At 46.4% G+C, this 14,961-nt stretch overlaps 1 protein-coding gene across 3 annotated transcripts in view; it reads right to left on the reverse strand.

Moving 5' to 3' along the window:
- Positions 1-9,961, reverse strand: part of LOC144141229 (uncharacterized) — a 321,032-nt gene extending 311,071 nt beyond the window's left edge. For all 3 annotated transcript variants that reach the window (XM_077672786.1, XM_077672784.1, XM_077672785.1), the window contains exon 1: positions 9,236-9,961. The gene's annotated coding sequence lies outside the window, so the exon portion shown is untranslated. The remainder of the gene's footprint in view (positions 1-9,235) is intronic.
- Positions 9,962-14,961: the final 5,000 nt, after the last annotated feature.

The raw sequence follows: 14,961 nt of genomic DNA on the forward strand, positions 1-14,961 counted from the left end.
GAGATGTTAAGTCTTTTTACGCCCTGTTTGCTTTTAGGACTTGCAGGATATCATATAGCCCCCATAGTCTTGTCGTATTGTCGGCAGCGTGCCGTTCCAAGCTACCCACTCAAGCTAAGCTATTTTTGGCAGTACCCACCGGGGTGGCTCAGTGGCTAGGGCGTTATGCCGCTGAGCACGAGGATGCGGGTTTGATTTCTGGCAGCGGCTGCCGCTTTTCTGATGGAACCCGAAAGCAAAAACGTCCGTGTGTACGAGATTTCAGGGCACGTTAAAGATCCCCAGGTGGTCAAAATTAATCCGGAGCCCTCCACTAGGGCGCGCCTTATCTCCTGCGTTGCGTCGGTGTGTTAAACCTTACAGTCAATTTACTGCAGCCTACCGTTCAACGGATACAATCAAAAGAACTTGAGGGCCCACATGGTTCTTGGCGGTGACTTGGTTAATTGTGAAGTTTAACGCGCCGACCCAAGGCAGGCGCGGCCCAGTGGAAGGCTCCGGATTTATTTCGACCACGTGGGGATCTTTAACGTGTGCCTAAATCTCCTACACACGGGCGTTTCTGTGTTTCGCCTCCACCAGAAAAGCGGCCGCCGCTTCCGGTAATTGAACCCGCACCCTCCTGCTCAGCAGCACAACACCTTAGCCACTGAGCCACCGCGGGGTTGGCGATGACTTAGACCGGCGGCCGTGAATCGCAAAAAACAAGATTGTGGACGTTCTAGACCCGTCACCGTAAGATTGTGGACGTTCTAGACCCGTCACCGTAAGCGGCTAGTAAGTCGCGCTGCCTAATTTGTTTTCCTCCTCCTCCCCATATTTTTTTTAAATTTCTATTATCATTACTGCTATTTTTATCGGGATGAAACAGTCTGTAATGATCCAAAATTGTATTTTGTATTCATGGCACCTTTATACATGTGAAAAAGCCAATATTTTGCCGTTCCTTCATCCTCCAACGATTACGCTGGGGGAAAATCAACTACCCTTCCGTCGAAATTACAACGACGGAGAGCGAACGCGAAGCTTTTGAAGACGATAGTGCTTCTCGGGCTACTTAAAGGGACACTGAAGGGAATTTGTCAAACTCCCGGTTTTGCTTGCACTGTGTAGACTGGCTCAAATTACCACACTTTTCATCGTTTATCCGGCTGATAAGTCGTTAATTATTTGATAGAGCGATAAAGAAGAAAAACAACCATGCGCGGTCTGTGGCGGCCGCTCCAACTAAAGCTGTGACGTCGCGAGGAGATGGCACCGTGATTGGACGATGTCCGAGGTTAGAATTCAAACAAGTTTCGGTTTCGGTTCTATAAAACAACATGTTTGACATCCGGCGGCATCGTTGGATGGGCTTTCTCGATATCTCAGTAATCGCCGTACCGCCCTTCAGCCATATTGTCGGCTGTAAAATGCCTGAGATAAGCCTCCCAGGACGGCTTGGAATCGTAGAAATCACTAGCCGAGGCCTACGCAGTGGATGACGCCCTCCGCGTCACCGCTGACGCTCAAATGCCATGTGCTTTTCCCTCATACTCGGAGCTTGCCTCACTCATGCCTATATCGTAAAAGCGTGTTCGCACCAGGCGAAGAGTGTGCTGATTCATGCCTGTGCCCACTGCCCGCAAGCAGCAGCACGCTAACGAGAACTCGCTAGAGCGTCAGTGGCAGTCTGGGCACGTTCTGCAAACTCGCTCGTGGAACAGTGAACGTTACGGCCCAAAAATGGTGAACTCAGTTTAGAAAACATCGGCAGAAAACGAAAAAAATCAACTCGCAAAAAAAAGCTGCACCCTCGGAAATTCGAACTTGCGACTTGCAAAACAATAACTTAGCGCCTTACACAACTCGGCCAAAGGCCCTTTTTTTTTTCTTTATTGCCTGTATGAACACCAGAACACAAATGCGTCAATGATAGGTTAAAAACCGCCGACCATGCTTTGGCTGGCGGAAAGATTTAAAATAAACATCAAAAGTACACAAATCTTCCAAAATTGGTAACCATTCCAGCTCTATACCCTGGGTTGTAGCAATATCGTACATCGAAGTCATGCTCTGTGCAAAATACTTGCTAACGGTTTGGGCGTGTACGTCCGCATGGCGTACAGCCATTCGCGACCTCCAAATTGAATGCAATGCTACAGCCATTATGAGGTCGTACGGCACACCATCAGAACTCTCAACGGGGAGATACCGTATTCCCTGTGGTGTTACAAGCAATTCTTTCTTCAGGGTTCTTTGCAGGACATCCCAAAAGAAGATGGTATCCCAGCACTCGATGAAAACATGCTCCACAGTCTCTGGTTTATTGCACAAAGAACACGTGCTGGACCAAACCTCGTATAATCCCTTTTCCTGCATCCATGTCTTCACTGGAAGAGTGTTCGTGTGCAGCTTAAAGAAAAAAGTTTTCACGGACGCTGGGATAACCATCTTCTTTACACGTGACAAAACATTTTGACCAGGTCCTTTACAATACATTGACCTGTAACGGGGCACCGGAAAAAGAATATCCTTCAAATCTTTTGTTAGCATTTTCCTGGACACAGTAGACAGATATTCCAAAGAGAAACGTAGCGCCAGAAACCGAAAAGCATCAACAACTTCTTTCAAAAAACCCTTGCATCGTATAGGTCCTCTGTTACTGGAGGACACAACAAACTCAGGTAGTACATTGGGAAGAGTCATCTGCAAAAACGTGCGCAGAAAAGGATCCTCCGCCTCCCTTAGGAACAAAAAACGGTTCACAATTTGCCTCAAAAACACATGGCACAAACCAACTCCTCCGTGTTTCACACTTCGAAACAGATTACTTCTGCTTGTACGCTCCCACACCGAACCCCACACGAAGACAGCAAAGACACGGTGAATCTTCTGGACATGCGTCCTTGTACAACTCGGCCACAGGCCACCTCTGCTTAGGTTGGATATACAAGGTATAAAATGTATAACCAGTTTACACTTTTATTCAGCCTTATCATTTGAAGTAGTTTAGGTGACTGTTTGTCGTATAGCACCCGTGCAGTAAGCGTCCCCCAAACTTCCACAATATCTCACGTCTAGCAATTGCATTTCTTGGACGAAAAAGCGTTCGCAGATGTGCGGTCGTGCTGCTGACCACTGTGCTTTTTGACCCAGCGCGAAAAAAGTGCTTCCTGCTCCCTAGTTTTGAGCTGTACAGTAAAAGTTTCAGTTGATTTTATTTTCTTAGTACCAATATTGACTTCGTTGACTCTTCTCCCGCCTTCAAGTGGCCTTAGATTTTCCTACTAGCGTAAAGTCAGCGAAGCGTCGCATGTGCCCTGGTGCAGCGCATGTGTGAGGCGACCTTGACTCGACTTGGAGCTTGATACAGTGTACAAGCTAACAAAGTAAAGAAAGGCACATTCTTTCATCCACAAACGTGTGGTGGCTTAGTTTCAATTGAGCGAGCCAATTGCGAAGACCCGTCGGCGGCCGGGGGTCTAAACGCTGTGCCGACTGACTCGATCGGAAGGTCGGCGAGCCGCGCATTAGCGCAGCCAATTGCCAGCTCGTCTCCTCGTGACGTCACACGAATACGCCACAAAAAATGGGCCATGGTGCAGAGAGGAGGACAACATTTTGGAATTGCTTTTTCTACTAAATAAATTCGCGCAAACGCACTCAGAGTGGTCGAAACATGGCCTATGGACTCCGGCCTACAATTTCCGCTAATAATCCCGCAATGTTTACAAATCACTTCAGTTTCCCTTTAAATGCAGAAATTTTCGTGTCTGTCTGTCTGTCTGATAGTGTTTCTTGGGCTACGTAAATGCAGACATTTTTGTGTCTGTCTGTCTGTCTGTCTGTCTGTCTGTCTGTCTGTCTGTCTGTCTGTCTGTCTGTCTGTCTGTCTGTCTGTCTGTCTGTCTGTGACTCGATTCACAATCCGGCCAAAGTGAAGCAGGAGTTGCAAAAGAGGTTCCTATACCAAAAGTCAAATCTGCACGTCTATGTCCCTATGCAATGTTCATGCGTTTCAAAATTTCTTGAACAAGGACAACACATTACAGAAATATGAGGCAAAATATCAATCCATAACTAATATTTGCAGTGCTCCTTCACAAAATATTGATGGATGCTTGATCTTCGAGATATCAAATTCTACATCCACTACAGAGAAAAAAATCACTCCGTCGCCTGCTGTTGCCAGCGACGAAATAGGTTCTGGCGTGATTTAAAGAAATCAAACGGCAACAGTTACGAAAGGTTCAACTAAATAAGTTACACGTTCCGCTTGGAAAGCAAGTGGGGAAGTGCAACGTAATTTTATAATAGTTGATATAGTGTTCCTGAATACACGCGCGTCTCTGCCGTACGGCAGCGCGGGCATCGAGGCACCCGGTCCGGTGCGGTGGAACGCTGTAAATTTAAATTCACTTGAGCAAACATTTTCCGCGTTTACCTTGGTACGGGCGCGACGGGAGAGGAACAGGATGAGAGGTCATCGGGAAAGCGAAGGAAGGCACTTACTTGGCAAATGTCGACGAAAGACTATGGTCTTTCGTTGACATATGCAATAAAAAGAGCAGATACGCGACCAATTTTATTTAAAATCAAGTACAGCTCCAAACGAACCAATCCAGACGCGAGCGGACCCACATCAGACCGCGTTACCATAAGCTTAAGGTTCTTCTAATCAGGGCGGATTACTGCACTGCGATTGTGCTCTCTCACTGTTTACTGGTAATTGTATTCCGTGGCTATCCCTAGCGTTCAACCACCGCAGTCGTTAGATGGAGGGCTGGATATTGGGTCTACTTTTGCAGGTCTATGCAGCCCTCTCATAATCGAAACTGCTTCGACCGCGCCGGAAGGACGCAGTCGAAGAGACATCGGCTTCATAACGCGCAGGACGCAGGTTAGATTTCGACCATGGGAAGCATTGTAATTGTTTTTCACTTCCCACACGATCATCACATTCATCAGGACTTTTAAGTTGAATTTCCTGCAGTGCGTTTGGGGTGGACTACAGACGATATCAGTCAGAGGCCCACAGCTTCGCTTCAAAAGAGGTGGCATGGTGGTGGCGGAGACAGCAATAGATATGCTCGCATTTGAGGTTAATCGAAAAGCCAGTACATCTGAAGTATTCGGCGCATTAGTGGCATTTGCGGCGGTGCCTGCCTTTCAAATGCCGATTTGGATAGCACGAAAACATGAACAGCACCAGTGCCGTTACGCTTCCAATTTTTTAAAACAGACTGCTCCTTATTTTACTCGCACTTCGTTTCCCGTTTTTCATCCCTCCCCGCCGCACAGCTACTCGAATCCCAGCTGTTACTTTCTCGCCTAAAGGTTACTACTTATTTACTGGCATTTATACACGTACGAATATACTTAACGGAAACAAATTAAACCAGCTTGCACTAGTGATGCCTGGCTGGAGAAACAGCAGACCTGGCAGCCCCCCCTCCCCCCTCCCCTTCGTCAGTGTCCCGGCTGTTGCACCTCACGCGGGTTTTCAAACTTGCCGCTGAAAGTGTTCCGTCACTGACACACCCTTGTCGTTTTAAAAAGTCCGCAGGCTTTCACATCTCTTTCCAAGTCGGCCTCGTTAGCACGCGTTAGAACTCGCACCAACCGGCTTCACGAACTCGGCGTCTGTAGCGCGACCTCGGTGTCTGTGCTCGGTGTCTGTTCCCTTTGTCTGCGCTCGGGCTCAAACGCACGTTCACTGGCGAGGAGAGTAGCACGCGAAAGGTCCCACCCCGAACGCTGAGCACACTTTTCTTGAAGGTGGGGCTGGCCGACTCCGCGCGCTCCCCACGAGGCACGTGCTCACGTGCGTTCGATATTTGTCTTGGTATTTTTCGCAGACTCCTCACACGACGCATTCTCACGCGGAAGCCTGAACGACGCCGGGCACACGCTCACGAGGCACACGCTCACTTGCGCTCTGCTGCGCTGAGTTTTGTTCTAACGCTCCACGGCGGAAGTAAGAGCTTAAACAGCTCTATCGTTTAAGCAGATAATAAATACAACCACTGGCAGAATTACTTTTGAAAAGTGGGAAGGTCGTCTGGGGGAAAAAAATGAGCTGATGTAAGAGAAAGACGGATGTAATGATTTTTCGCAAGTTGTAAGTGCTGAACCGAACAACGAAAAAATCTGGTGGGATAAGATACATTTTTCAAGCAACGCTATGTGACGAGTATCAGGCTGATTCTGATACAACGAACAAAATCGTAAAAACCCTACGTTGTAACTACAGGCCTAGTAGTGGAACGGAAGCTTGGGTGTTCTGCTGTGCCCATTGAATAAGGCATTGGTTCTACGAAAGAGCAGCGGAGGCAACAAGAAAAGGTGGAACGTTTGGCGCTAGGAAGATGAAATAGTGAATTAAAAAAAACAAGCCGGTGGATCTCATGAAACGAATGAAAAAGTGCATGTAGCACCGGAGGAAGAGAGAGAGAGAGAGAAAAAATGTAGTTGATTCCTGTGTCCTGGGAATCGGCAAAACATGAAACTGAAATCTGCAGCGAAATCTGCAGGTGAGCATGATTTGCGGGTCGGCGGCTGTCTTGTGGGCGTGCTTGGCGACCGACGTCCTGCTGGCGGGGTCGCTTCGGCAAAGGTGTACTGACGTCATTTCCGTGACGGATCGGACGTTAGTGAAATCTTGGTGTATGCCGGCACAAAACATTTTCGTGTTCACATATAAAACCAAAAATAAAAAACAACAAATATAACATACTCTTTAGTACTAAAGGTTGCTTCTCCACAAGAAGACCCTGTGTGCGGAGGTGCACCCTTTGCAGGCCGCTTGCTTTATTCTAATGGCGTCACTTCCATGACGGATGTGACTCACCGAAATGTTGGTGTATCCAGGAATAAACCCTGTCGTGTTAAAAAAACATTATTACCAGCGGCGTAATACGGGGCAGGGCCCTGACTCCGGGATAATAGTAGAGATTCCTTCTGCAAGGGTCGCTTCCACCAGCCGAAGCTGGCGGTCGCTACCGGAGCTGCACGTCTCAGTCTCCAACTGTTCAGAGAAAGTGTGCGTGACTCTAGGAATCTTGGGGTTTGCGGAAAACTCCCCTACCATGCGGTAGAAAGTGCCTGGGACATCGCGGCTTTTGCACAACACAAAGACAGATGCTAAAATTACTTATAAAACGTAATTAAATTTCATTACTCAATAGTTTTCTAGAATTTTTAAAATGTAATTTAGTTACATTAGAAATAACAGGTGGCCGAAAGTAATGACATTACATTACTATTACTTTTCAAAAGTAATGAAATCACACTGAAACTACTTAAAACACTTTAAAAACGAACGAGGAGACACGAGAAAGCAGGCAGAGCTCTCATAGAAGCGTTGTTTGCTTCGCGTTCACAGATTTCCAATGCCCAGAGACTCTCTGGGCATTGGAACTCTACTTGGTCAACTTTTCTTGGTGAACGTTTTACGCCGTAAGAGAAGCTGACAGCTAGCTATATCGTAGTCAAAAGTAATGGGGAAAGTAACGAGAAATTTCTATGAAATTGCTGGCCTGAAGTAATTTATTACATTACTGAATTACCAACACTCAAAAGTAATTTATTACATTACCCATTACAGCAGAAAGTAATTTAAATACGGTAATTTATTTACTGTAACTTCTTCACTGCCAATGTGAACAGGAAGTACTGCGTAGGATGAAGCAAGCGGTGTTTGGTCGGATAGGGAAATGTGATAGTTTGGAGGAGACAAAGGCAGTGTTTCTGTCCCTTGGTTATGGATTCAGGGGAAGGGAAATAGGTCAATTTTTGGTGTTTATAATGGTTTGTTATCTCCTGATAAAAAAGGTGTCGCAGTCTCTACCCAAGAACTTCGGGTCGCCTGATAGGATAGGTTTCGGGCGATATCGTGGGCGGTTGTGTTGGCCTTGAGGGTCGAGTAGGCTGTGGTCCATACAATTCTTACCTTCCTTACGTGTGGCTTATTTCTAAGACGTCCAGAGCCGTCTTGGAAATTCTACGATAAAAAGTTTCGACATTCCTGTGCCGAGTCCCTCATAACAATATCGCCTTTGCCTGTGAGATGGCCAGAACAATGGAGGCGAACATTTAATGAAGAGTATGGGCGGCCTTGTGAGCAACAAAATAGCTTCCAAGATGTGTATGAAAACACCTTTATAAACAACACTGTTATGTGTGTTCACACCTAAAAAAGATTGTATTGAACGGAGGTAGAAACGGATCGACATCAGTAGCTTCAGACCTCCACGTATACATCTAGACGGACGAACAACAGCGAAAAACATTAGTGAACATAACATGCAGCTCCTCCGAATTCAAAGCGCCATTTTTGTGCCCAAAACATAGTGGAACGCCCTGTCCGACACTGTTGTATGCGCCTACCCTGAAATGTTTCCCGCTGTGCTCTGGCAACACTTACCTACAAGAGCAACATGCTTGTACTGCTGGTTCATTCAGCGTACCGCTATAATGTGCTGTTTTATCTGTAATCTGCGTATGCTGCCGCAATAACGCCAAACACATCATTATTGTTTTTTTTTTGTTATTATTGGTCTGCCGTGTTTCGGATTTTTTTGCGTTTATTCATGTATAACCCCATCCCCCTACAGCCCCTCATCCCCAAATCAATGCTTAAATTCAGGTGGGTTAATAAATAAATAAACGAGTAAGAGTGAGAGCAAACAAATGATTGTGGGAAGCACTGAGGAAAAGAAATAAGAGGGCAAAGTTTGCATTCAAAGGACACAAGATAGAAGCGGTTTGGAGCCTCCGACAGCGCACGTAAGCCGGATGATGATAATGGTAGTAGTTGTTGTGGTGGGGATGACAATGCTCTAAAAGTTAAACATTGCACACTGGACATTTTCGTATTCACGAGACGTTTCTGCTCACGAGAACGCGAGGCTGCGTGTATGCGAGGAAGGCCGTACAGTGTTTGAGACGTTTACTTCACTGAAAACACGATTATGCGGCATTTGACTGGGCGTGGCGTCTCAATTTACTTACAATTCCTCACAAAAATAAAAGAGAGCCAACGCGTCTTCTGGGCTACGTTAGCGCGCAAACACAACAGACTGCATATCTTGTGTACGTTTCAAGAATTGAAATAGCACTCAAAGTTGCGGCGTTTACGCGTGCAACCTTCTGCGAAGATGTTTCGCTTCACCACGTGGTTCATATCCGACTTTTCCAATTTTGACTAATGTATTCCAGTAGAAGACAATTTAGTCGAGCAAGCCCAACTTACCTTGTGAAGCAGTTGGGTTAGTCCGGGAGTGGGAACGTTTCGTCCGGTATCACTCGCCGGCAAAATCCGGGTAGGTAATCCAGGCTTGAACCACGTCGCGCAACTTTGTTTCCTTCGTGGATTCACTTCTTTTGCGAATCACTGCCCTGCCAACACGCCTCGCATGAGTCGAATTCGACGCAGCAGCAGTCAGCACAGCAAACGCATGTCGGTTTTCAACTAACTCCACGCGAATCGAGAACTCGACGCAAGGGGAGGGAACACAATATCACAGCAACACTCGTTGTTACGCCACACGAACACGCGCCGCAGGTTGACGCGGCGCGTTTCCCTCGCAGGTCTTCCCGGACTGCGCCTCTTATTTCGTCTTCTGCGACCTGCGATGAGCACACGATGCGCAGCTTAGCGCAGACGATCGCGCAGACGATCTAGCAGACGACGCGAATCCCTTTGTAGTAGCAACCGGCGCAGCTTGGTCGTGTGTTGTGCCTCGCCCTCATGTGGACAGCAGCGGCCTGCTGTTATTCCGTGCACCGGTCGCCGCAAATATTGGGAAGCGGCGCTCACGACAGTCAAAGGAAGAATAAAAAAGGAGCAACAAAAAGAAATACGGGACGAGGCACCGCCGCACAAGCGGCGACGCGGCTATATCGCGACCCCGGCTGCCGGCAGGCCTAGCAACAGGCGACTGAGCGACGCCGGGCGCGGGCCTGGGCCCGACGTTTTGCCAGAACCCCGGCGAAACTAAATACAGAAAAAAGACGGCAGCTGGCGTCGCTAGCGCCATCTCGAAGTTCGGAGTCGAAACCCCGTCGATGCGACCCAGGAGAAGGTTCGGAGTCGTTTTTCTAGACCAACTTTTTTTTCGCGTCCTTTTGTACTTTTGCGCTAAGTTTTGTTTTCGTTTCTTTTACGGCCGTCGCTACGAGACGCGGCGGATCTTGTGTTAGAGGAGGTGACGCGAAAAAGGAAAAGGGCTGAGGGGGAAAATATGGCCTTGATTTTTTATGCGTGGAGTATGGAGTACAGTTTGAAAAACGTTGCCGGTCGGTGGAGCGTTAAAGTGGTCGTTTCCGCCACGCGCGAATTTGTGGGCGTGTGCGCATCAGTTCACACTGAGAAAGACCACGTGGGGGTGTGGCTCGATGTATGTGCGCAGGTACGGCGGCGGCGGATCGACGGGTGTTGTGGGCCGTGTTCCCCCTTTGTACGGTATACTGCTTACGTATGTCTAGCTATCTCCATCGACAGCCAAAGCGGTCGCATCTTTTCCTCCACTGTAACGTGGGCAGAGGGTAGTAATTGTGAGAGGAAAATTTATCCCCTCGTTTGATGAATGAACACGGACGACCAGCAAATTTGCAGTGTGCATTATATTAGTCGACGCATGTATCCACGAAACACGCTTCTGTGTATTTTGCGATCTAGTGCACTTCCCAGCCAATTAGCTGACTGAAACTTGCAAGGACTCTTGTTTTAGTCAAGCAGACAACAGTGGGACTCCCTATTCGCTCGCGTAGAAGCTCAAGCAGCGACAGCAGACGGTTATTCCCCATACTTACTGTTTTCACTCTGAACAACGTAATTATAAAGAGCAGATAAAACTCGGCGTACTGTTAGCACGTGCTAGCGACTAATTTCTGCATAATTTGTTGCGGGATAGCGTCGGCAAAACAGGAGTTACAGCCGCTTTCTGGAACCACACTCCCTCCGCGGACGGCAAAGTACTCACAACAGCCGGGAGTTCCTTAGCGTTTACAACTTCACTGTAATATACTAATTAACATAAGTAAATGGAACTCCGCGTAATCACAGAGTCGTCTTACCGGACAATTTTAGTATATTTTTTTTCCAGTATAGGTAAATTAGATTGACATTTACTGAGCATTCAGCAGGAACTTGGCTATTGTCCCGATTTTGTCGACGCGACTTCCGTCTAACTCGCAGTGCTTGCAGGAACTTAGGCTATAACAGCTCCGCTGTAAAACTGGTGTTATTGTGGCACACATACAATAGTTGCACCGGAAGATAATGTGAGCTTCTCAAATTGTTAAAAGTTGTAGCGTGGAAAAGTCCCTCGATAGTGGAGGTTACAAAAGGAAAGGTTTGGTTATTGAATGCAAGTGAGGGCAATTGGTGGAAACTTTGCAATGTGCGAGGGCTAACCGCCACGTATACGAGTGTGTGGAGTTTTGCGTATTTGTTTGGCAGTCGGCGATCGTATTCTGGTTGCTCATCTTCGATGCCCTGTCTGTCACCCTATGATTAAATATGAACCCGTACAAACGTGTCCAGATTGCATGTCTACTGATCGTGTTGAGCTTTTCTAGAAGACAAAAGCCAGAACGAGGCTTCAGTACATTGCTTGCTGAGAAAAAAACGCAATTAAATTTACTATGAAACACACAACACCGGACAAGGGGTCACTGGAAAACCAATTCATGCTCGAAGCACTTGACGTTCGTATTAGCAATTCTTGTAACAATGTGCACCGGATGTACATTTCTCTGCTGTGCAATATTTATCGAATAAAATGAAGAAAATAAATAAATGAATAAATCGAATAAAATAAAAGTATGTCGCCTTCTGAGCATATCGATGATAACAAATAGCATTGCATTTGAAAAAGAATACGCGAGAAGTTCTAACTGATGCGTTATGCTTAAACCAAACCAAGCAAAGAATATTCTACGAAACCTGTTAACAAAACAGCCGACACCTCCGAATGTCAGCAGAGACACCTGCCGATGCTTTAGTACTCCTTAGGACCCATCTTTTCCGCTACCATAAAAATCCAACTTACTAACCCCGTGTCCCTTCGGTTTTCGCGCTGCCCCATCTACTAACATTGCTACTGTGCGCCTAGAAGACAAATGTATATCTTTCATTCACCGCGGCGACATTACTGCAGCCGTTTTATAGATTTCTCTAAAGCAATCCACACCGCTGACCATGATACTCTGTTCATTAAGCTTGAGCGTTTTGTCATAAGAGGGCCTGCTCTTACTTTGTTACGCAGGTTTCTAATAAATAGGGAGCAAATAGTTTCAGTTGGTACAGTAACATCACCCCCGATCACAGTTAGCAGAGGCGTTCCAAAAGGCTCGATCTTGGGTACATTGCTCTTTTTATAATTACACAAATGATCGCCTACCGGTTTACTTGTTCACAAGGCATAGTGTTGCAGACGACACAATCGTCTTCAACACTCATGAACACATGTGTTCCTTAATACAAATGCTCCAGGCTGACCTGCTTTCCCTGGATGTATGGTGTCTCCTCAACAAGTTATCTATGAACGTACTTAAAATTTGCTTTCTTCTTTTCGCTCCCCTTAAACGAAAAATTCCGCCACCATTCGTCGTGGCACTAATTTTCTTCAGGTAATAGTCGGTTCTTAACTTAAACTTCATGAGCGCGTAATCTTCATTTCAAAAAAAAAGTTTTATTTCGTATCAGAGTTTGTATTAGAGCTAGAGCATACTTCAACTCGCAGCCTCTTATTTGTATTACGCTTTATTCCACAGTCACCCAAATACTGCATTTCTTCGTGGTGTGGTACGTATCCTGGGCTGGTACGGGGGGGGGGGGGGGGGTACGTATCATGCCTAGATCGAACCGTTAATAACACTGCAGAAGGAAGCGCTACGTATCATTAGATTTTCCCCTCTACAAGCAGAATCTTCTTTATGTTCTATCAGCTCCGTTTTTGCCCCTACATCAACTTTGTCGCTACAGCATCGGAATCTTCCTTTTTTATTTTTAACGATCCGCTTGCTTTAGATATTTTCTCTCGAGGCATCACATCTACTCTCAGTTCAACGTGCTTTGCTTCACGCCAAAATCTGCTACTTCTATGTGTACACATTAACTCCGACAATTAAAGCGGAGATTGATTGATTGATTGTAGGGTTTAACGCGCCGACGCAACGCAGGCGATGAGGCGCGCCGTAGTGGAGGGCTCCGGATTAATTTTGACCACCTGTGGATCTTTATCGTGCGCCGAAATCTCGTACACACGGGCGTTTTTGCTTTTCGCCTCCATCAGAAAAGCGGCCGCCGCGGCCGGGAATCGAACCAGCGACCTCGTGCTCAATTCAAGCGGAGAGTTGGGCTAGTTGGTTGCTGCTGACTAATGAACTCATACTACTAGCGAACTTTAGCACAGGATGAAGAAAGAAAACACGAAACACACGCTAGTTTGCAGTGTGCGAGGGCTAACCGCCACGTATATGAGTGCATGGAGTTTTGTGTATTTATTTGGCAGTCGGAGATCGTATTCTGGTTGCTCATCTTCGATGCCCTGTCTGTCACTCCGACACTCCGACAATAACTCCGACAAACATGATTCAATTCTCCGCCATTGCATGCTGGAATTCTCTAAGCTATGATAATAAATCTTCCTATTCGCAACGCATTTTTAAATCGGAATACTTTCGTCTTAAAAAATTCCCATTTGATCGAATTGTAACTGCAGTGTAATGTGTTCAGTGTTTTTGTTTTGTAAATATGGCATTCATATTCCAAATTGTGGATATATTGGTATTGGTAAAACTTCGAGCGCCATTGAAGAAAGACGTCAGAAAGACGACAGACACAAGCACCCTGTCTGTCTTCTTTCTTCTGTCGTCTTCCTATGTTCCTCGTCTTTCTCTCGTCATTGTTCAATTGCGCTCCGCTTTTTCCAATATGCACCAACCTGCCCAACGGTGTGTTATACTGATGTTGCTGTAATTGTTTAAATTTAAATGCAGAGCATTTTTTTAACTCACGATGACACCCGTTCTAGTAGTCCGTCGTAGTCCGCACCCCTCCCCCTACACTATATAAAAAAATAATACTTACCGGCGCATGGTTTCGATCCCACAACCCTGCGGGCGGAACGCAAGGTACATGGTGCTCTACCCACTGCGCCACATAGCCGACACAGAATGGAGGGCTACGAACGCGTCTTATATCCTTGACTCATTCAAACTACGTCAAGAAGCTGCTGATACAACGCATTCACTACCTGTGGGCGGAACGCAAGGTACATGGTGCTCTTCCCACTGCTCCACAATAATCATACCCACCTGCTAATAAATGATATCACGTGACCACGTAATTACGTCTCCTCATTTAATTACAATACAACAACCAACAGCAACAAGTGCAACAACATTAACGTAACGCAAACTACTTAACGTCGTGCGCCCCCGGAAATGCTCTGCATTTGATCGTGCCCCTCGCGAGGGGGATGTTTAGTTTCCTGCCGTTTCAATGTGGTGCGGCAAGAAAGATTGTTTTTTTTTTCGGTGTACCTTCTTGTTACAATAATAATATTTTCTTTGGTTTTGTGTCCATTTTTTTCATGGTTTATGCTGAGAGTATACTTGCGGACATCTGTGTTGTAGGGTAGCGTGCTATTTATTCAATTTTTACTCTCATCATGGGTGGTACTGCCGGCTTGGTTTTACCTCGGGGCCTCCCCGTGCCCCTATACGCACTCCCGTTTCATGTTTAGGCTCTGTAAATTCAATTCAATTCAATTCAATGCAGAGAAGAGCTATAGGCCCTGTTCATGACGCTCCTGTCTCAAAAAAATTTACCCTCCCTCCTGCATTCGTGCCTGCTTACATGCTTTAAAGGCAAAAGCTTCGCAAAACTTATTTACAAGTTGTTTACCGCTACATCGTATTTGTATCTCTTTGTTCGCTTTCGTTGGTTTGTCGTTTTGCGCGAACTTC

This window comes from Haemaphysalis longicornis, unplaced genomic scaffold (assembly GCF_048455015.1).
Source record: "Haemaphysalis longicornis isolate Haplotype H1 unplaced genomic scaffold, Haemaphysalis longicornis Haplotype H1 scaffold_6, whole genome shotgun sequence".
In the NCBI taxonomy this organism is placed as follows: Eukaryota; Metazoa; Arthropoda; class Arachnida; order Ixodida; family Ixodidae; genus Haemaphysalis; species Haemaphysalis longicornis.